Here is a 6000-nt window from a genome sequence, read left to right as displayed (position 1 = left end):
ACCATTATATCAATGTTACCAATAAATATAATATGACTGTTACCAGATAGTTTAAAACCACTGTAACCAATTAATATAATATCACTGTTATCAATAAGTAATGGCTGTTACCAATATGTTTAATGTGATTGTTACCAATTAAGTTAATATAATTGCTTTCACTAAATATAAAGACTGCTACCAATTAGTTTACCACTAATGTTTTCAATAAATAAAATACCTTTGTCATCAATAAATGTAACTTTCACCAATAAATATAATACCAATTAATAGAAAATTATCATTACAAATAAATATGACTAAACTGTTTCCAATTAGTATGATACCACTGCTATCAATCAATATAATATCATTGTTATCAGTAAATATAGTAAGACTGCTACCAATCAGTTTAAAACCAGTTACTAATCAATAAAATAATTGTACTGCTTAGTAAAATAAGAATGCTGTCAATTAGTTTAATACAACTAATAAAAATTAATATAATAGTTTGTCATCAATAAATGTAATAAAATTGTTGCCAATGAATAAAATAAGACTGCTACCATTTAGTTTAAAACCATTGTTACTTAATAATGTAATATAATTGTTATCAATAAACATATAATGACTGCTACCAGATTACATTATCAATAAATATAATGTCATTACTACCAAACACCTAAATGAGATTGCTACCAATTAGTTTAAAACCAGTTACTAAAATAATACTATTGTTTTCACTAAATATATAACAACTGTTACAAATTATTTTAATAGGACTATCCAGTTATTTTATAATTATTAAAATTATATTATTGTTTTTAATAATTACAATGACTGTCACCAATATATACCAATAATAGCTTTAATACTACTGTTACGAATTAATATAATATCATTTTTAACAATAAATATTATGACTGCTACTAATCAATACACTATGTTATCAATCATTAAAATATCATTGGTATCAATAAATAAAGTGACTGCCATTTAGTTTAAAACCACAGTTACCAATAATTAAAATAGTTGTTATCAGTAAATATAATACAACTGTGACCAATTAGTTTAACACCATTGTTACCAATTTTATAAACATCAATGTTATCAATAAATGTAACAACTGCTGCCAATTAATGATATGACTGTTACCAGTTGGTGTGATACTACTGCTACTAATTAAGATATTATCACTGTTATCAATAAATAACATATCATTTTTATCGATAAATATCATGACTGCCACCAATTAGTTTAAAACTACTGTTACCAATTAACAAAATAATTACTATCAATAAATGTAATAAGAAATATTAAAAATATCAAACAAATTTAATTTTTCTGTTATGAAGTAATGTCATTCTCATTATTATTTAATAGCAATTGTATATTTATTAACAAAAATTTTATTAATGTAATAAAATCGTTGTTAATAAATATACAATTGTTATTGAATTTCCAAAAACTGTTTCAAAAATTTCTAAATTTTCTCATTTTTCTAGAGAAAAAAAGAATTTTCTTAATCTTAAAAATTGTATTGTTAAAATAAATTCAATAATTTCTTAAGTATTTAAATGTTACAAATATTTACTAATACTGATATTTTTATCAATAAATGTAATACAGCGGTTTTCAAACAATGTAATATAATATTATTAATGTAATAAAATTGTTGTTAATAAATATACAATTGCTATTGAATTTCCAAAAACTGTTTCAAAAATTTCTAAATTTTCTCATTTTTCTAGAGAAAAAAAGAATTTTCTTAATCTTAAAAATTGTATTGTTAAAATAAATTCAATAATTTCTTAAGTATTTAAATGTTACTAATATTTACTAATACTGATATTTTTATCAATAAATGTAATACAGCGGTTTTCAAACAATGTAATATAATTGTCATCAATAAACATAATATGACCACTACCAATTAGTACAATATGATTTTCATCAAACTTTATAAGATCATTCATATCAATAAAATACAACTGTTAACAGTTTGTGTGATAGCACTGTTACCAATTAACAGAATATTATCATGACAAATAAACATAACATGGTTGTTACCAATTAGTGTGAGATCTCTGCTATCAATTAATACATTATTGTTGTTTCTAACAAATAAAATATCACTGTAATCCGTAAATTTAATAGAACTGTTACTAATTAATATATTACCACTGCTACCAGTTAATGTAATAACATTGTTAACATGAAGTAAAATAGAATTGTTATTAATAAATATAATACAGGTGTTACCAATTAGTTTAATATGATAGCTACCAGTTAACATTATGCTATTGTTATCAGTAAACATAATATGTTTTTTTTTTTACAAATTAGTTTAATATGACTGTTAATAATTAAGACAATATCATTGTTATCAATAAACATATGACTGCTAATTCAAATTTCATCATCTGTATTTTTTATTGCATCACTCAACAATAGAATTTTTCATTAAAATTTAGATTTCCTAAGACTTGCCATAAGTTCCAATCATTCATCAATATAATATTACTGTTACCAATTAGTTTAATACAGCTGTTACCACATAATGTGATACCACTGTTACTTAATACTATACCATTACTATCAATAACTTAGATTAATACAACTGTTACCAGGTAATATACTACCATTGTTATCAATATTCTTAATATGACTGTTACTATTTAACATCTAATTACCATTTTGAATAAGTATAATTTGACTGTGAAGCTTTTGTATAATACCATTATTACAAATTAATAATAGCACAGTTATCAAAAAATGTAATATGACTCTTACCAATTAGTTGACAACTAGTAATGTTAATTAATATTATATCATTGTTATGAATTAGTATATATGATTGTTATCATTTAGTATAGGGGAGAGGGGGGGGGGGGGGCAACTTTGAACACTTTTTAAACTTTTTTTTATAAATCAATATTTTAATTAGTCAAACCACTTTTTTTCTTCTAAATATTCAAAACAATGATTAAGGAATAAAACTGCAGTGTTTTAACAAATTTTGAGCTAAAAAATAAGTCAGAATCCTTATTTCTTCAACATGCGTGAAAATGTTCAAAACGGCCCCAACCTGAGGCAGCTTTGAACACACCTGGGGCAGCTTTGAATTATCTCTGACAAATGGGAAAAACTAATGATTAAATTTCTTTTTTTTAAATAAAGCATTGATTTAATTTTAAGTTTCATTAAGTTTAAGTTTCTAATAGTAAAAATCAGTTTTTTTTCTAAATTATCTAATCTTATAATCACTCTAAATAGTTGATCTAACAAAAGGTATATAAAGCTATTTCAACTGTAAATAGAAGCAATTTAAAAAAAAATCAAAAACTTATAAAACCAACTAAACCTTAAACTTCAAAAAAACACGATTATAATGCAAATGGAAATGGATTAAGTTTAAATTGGGTATGTCAAGCCTTAATTCATTTTAGAGCTTTTTATTAGGTAGTCTCTTAACATTATTTCCTTACCTTTGTTAAATACTTGTGCGACAGTATATTTAGTTGTCAAACCAAGATTGGTCTTAGATGATAAATTTTTATACTTCTTTATTCTGTAATGTAAAGTATTACGTTTTATATTATAAGTTATAGTAGCTTCGTTTGGGCTCATTAATCCATTTGCAACTTAGAGAACAGAATTAATAACACCATCCTCTATGATTTCTGTCACTCTCTTTTTTTATAACTTCGAACCATTTTTATCTTTAAATAATAAAAATTTAGGCTGTAATAATCAAGCAATAATGTGCGAGAAGTTTTTAATAACAATTCAAAGGTGCCCCATTCATTTTATTCAAAACTGCCCTAAAAGCGATTTAAGTAATAAACGATGATTTTTCCAAACAAAATTATCTCAACGACTTACATTTTCTGCTTAATTGTAAATCTTATGAGTTATCCTATCTTGTAAATAACATTAAGCATCTCACGATGTAAGAAACGTGCTAAAAAAATTCTTATAACTTTATATCGAAATGTTTGCAATTTGTCCTCAAAAACAAACCAATAATATATTTTGTCCAGTTTATGCCAAATGCAAGGAAGGACAGGTGAAAGGTGCGAAGGTAAATATTATCTTCACAAAATATTTAGTTTTATTAAGTTTAAATATAAAAACGCTTCAAAAATGCATTTTTTCAAAGCTGCCCCCGTTCAAAGCAGCCCCCCTCTCCCCTGTAATACTGCTGTCAATAATTAGGTGAATATTACTGTTGTTAATAGTTGTAATATCACTGCTATCAAATAATACAATACCTAAGTTACCAATTTAATAAATATAAAAATAAAAATAAAATACCAAATTATAAAACATTCCATGTTTTAAACTGGTTCAATCCCAATTTTACTTGTTCGTATAATACCACTGTTGTCTATTAATATAAAATCAGTGTTATCTATCAACTTAATAATACTTCTGCTACCAATTAATACAATGTCACTGTTGCAATGTTAAAAATATAATACTACTGTTGCCAATTAAAATGGAATCAATTTTATCAATAAGTATCAAATAAAAATCTTGATTTTACTTAAGGTTTTATATTGCGCACTTTCACGAAAATGTTGCTTGGCAACAGTCGACTGCTTTCTCAGGACATAATCATTTGATAGAAAAGAAAATTAGCTTTACGTATTTTTAAGTTTAGGAGTAGGAGTCCCTGAAATCACATTCTTTTGTAAGATTCAGAAAGGCCCGACGCTAGAGGCCTATGCAGCCTCCTCCTACCTTAATCCAGCACTGGTGTTAACCAATTAATAGTAATCAAATTAAAATGTTTTTTTGATATATGAATGTATTAAAAATAATGATTACTTGCCAACACATTACTTTTAGTCGTTACAAAAAAAAAGGTTCAGCCTATGTTACTTAAAACTTAAACAAGTACAGTGCGTGCTGTGAGTTTTGCCTCAAGCCTTAAGTACTTAGGAAAGCGGATTTTGCTTGGGTTGCCAACTTTGGAATAGAACAGTTGCAAGGGGTACAAGACGCACAAGCTCAGAAACGTAAAAATATCAGTGTCAAGAGTCTGTAGTGCCTTTTATATTCCCCAAATCCCGTCCTTTCACATTTGGCGTAAAAGTAAGGTATTTCTTCTGTAGGAAAATAAGATTTTCTTTTTTTACTCATTTTTGATGGAAAATGTTGATTTTATGATTTTTTAACTCTTTGATTAAAAAGTTAAAAATCTAAAAGTTTAAAACTCAAAACAGTTGTTTATATTTTAAATTTTTTTTTATTTCTACTAAAACTAAATAGGGCTCGGGACAAGGAAACTTAAGGTAATTTAATGAAGTGACGAGTCTTTCTATCTTAAAAATGGCTGACAAGTTAAGTCTTTAATCTTTTTTTGTTATAAGTTAAAATTACACCGGTCAACACGGATTTTGTGTCTGTGTTCAGCGATTCTGGTTGTTTTTCTTTCACGAAATTAATAAAAAAAAAAAAGAAGCTTTAACTGAAACAGTTATTGTAGCTTTGAAAATCAAATATATAAACAAATACATATAAATTTTATATATTGTATGTGATAATAAAACAAACTCTTGTTATAAATTGGAATGAGTTTTATTTGCAAGAAAACCATTACAAAAATATACTGCTATTGTAATAGAATTCATGGAAAGTTTAGAAATAGATACTAAATATATTTAGAAAAATTATTTGTACTTCTTCTGTAAAAATATGAACCTTCACGTATTATCCCCCAAATACAGTCCCCCATTCTACTCTCATTGATTGCTTTTTACAAAGACCTTCAAGTCTATTACGTGTTGATGTAAACGTTCAACTAGTACTTCATAAAACAAATAAATTTTGTGTGTTAAGATTCAAAGTAATGGAAGAACGCTTCATGCTTCCTTTTTTTCTTTTCTCCATATACAGTCTGGACAATCACTATTTCGATTTCTGGACAGAGTATACAAATTCTTGCCTATCCAAAAATATTCTGAACGGTTGCCAATCCTAATTCTGGATAGTTTCTTACAAGTAAGAAAGACT

This window comes from Hydra viridissima, unplaced genomic scaffold, assembly GCF_058129835.1.
Source record: "Hydra viridissima isolate aposymbiotic clone 2 unplaced genomic scaffold, HvirCarnegie_v1 scaffold_6, whole genome shotgun sequence".
Taxonomy (NCBI): Eukaryota; Metazoa; Cnidaria; class Hydrozoa; order Anthoathecata; family Hydridae; genus Hydra; species Hydra viridissima.
Note: the sequence above shows the minus strand (reverse complement) of the source record.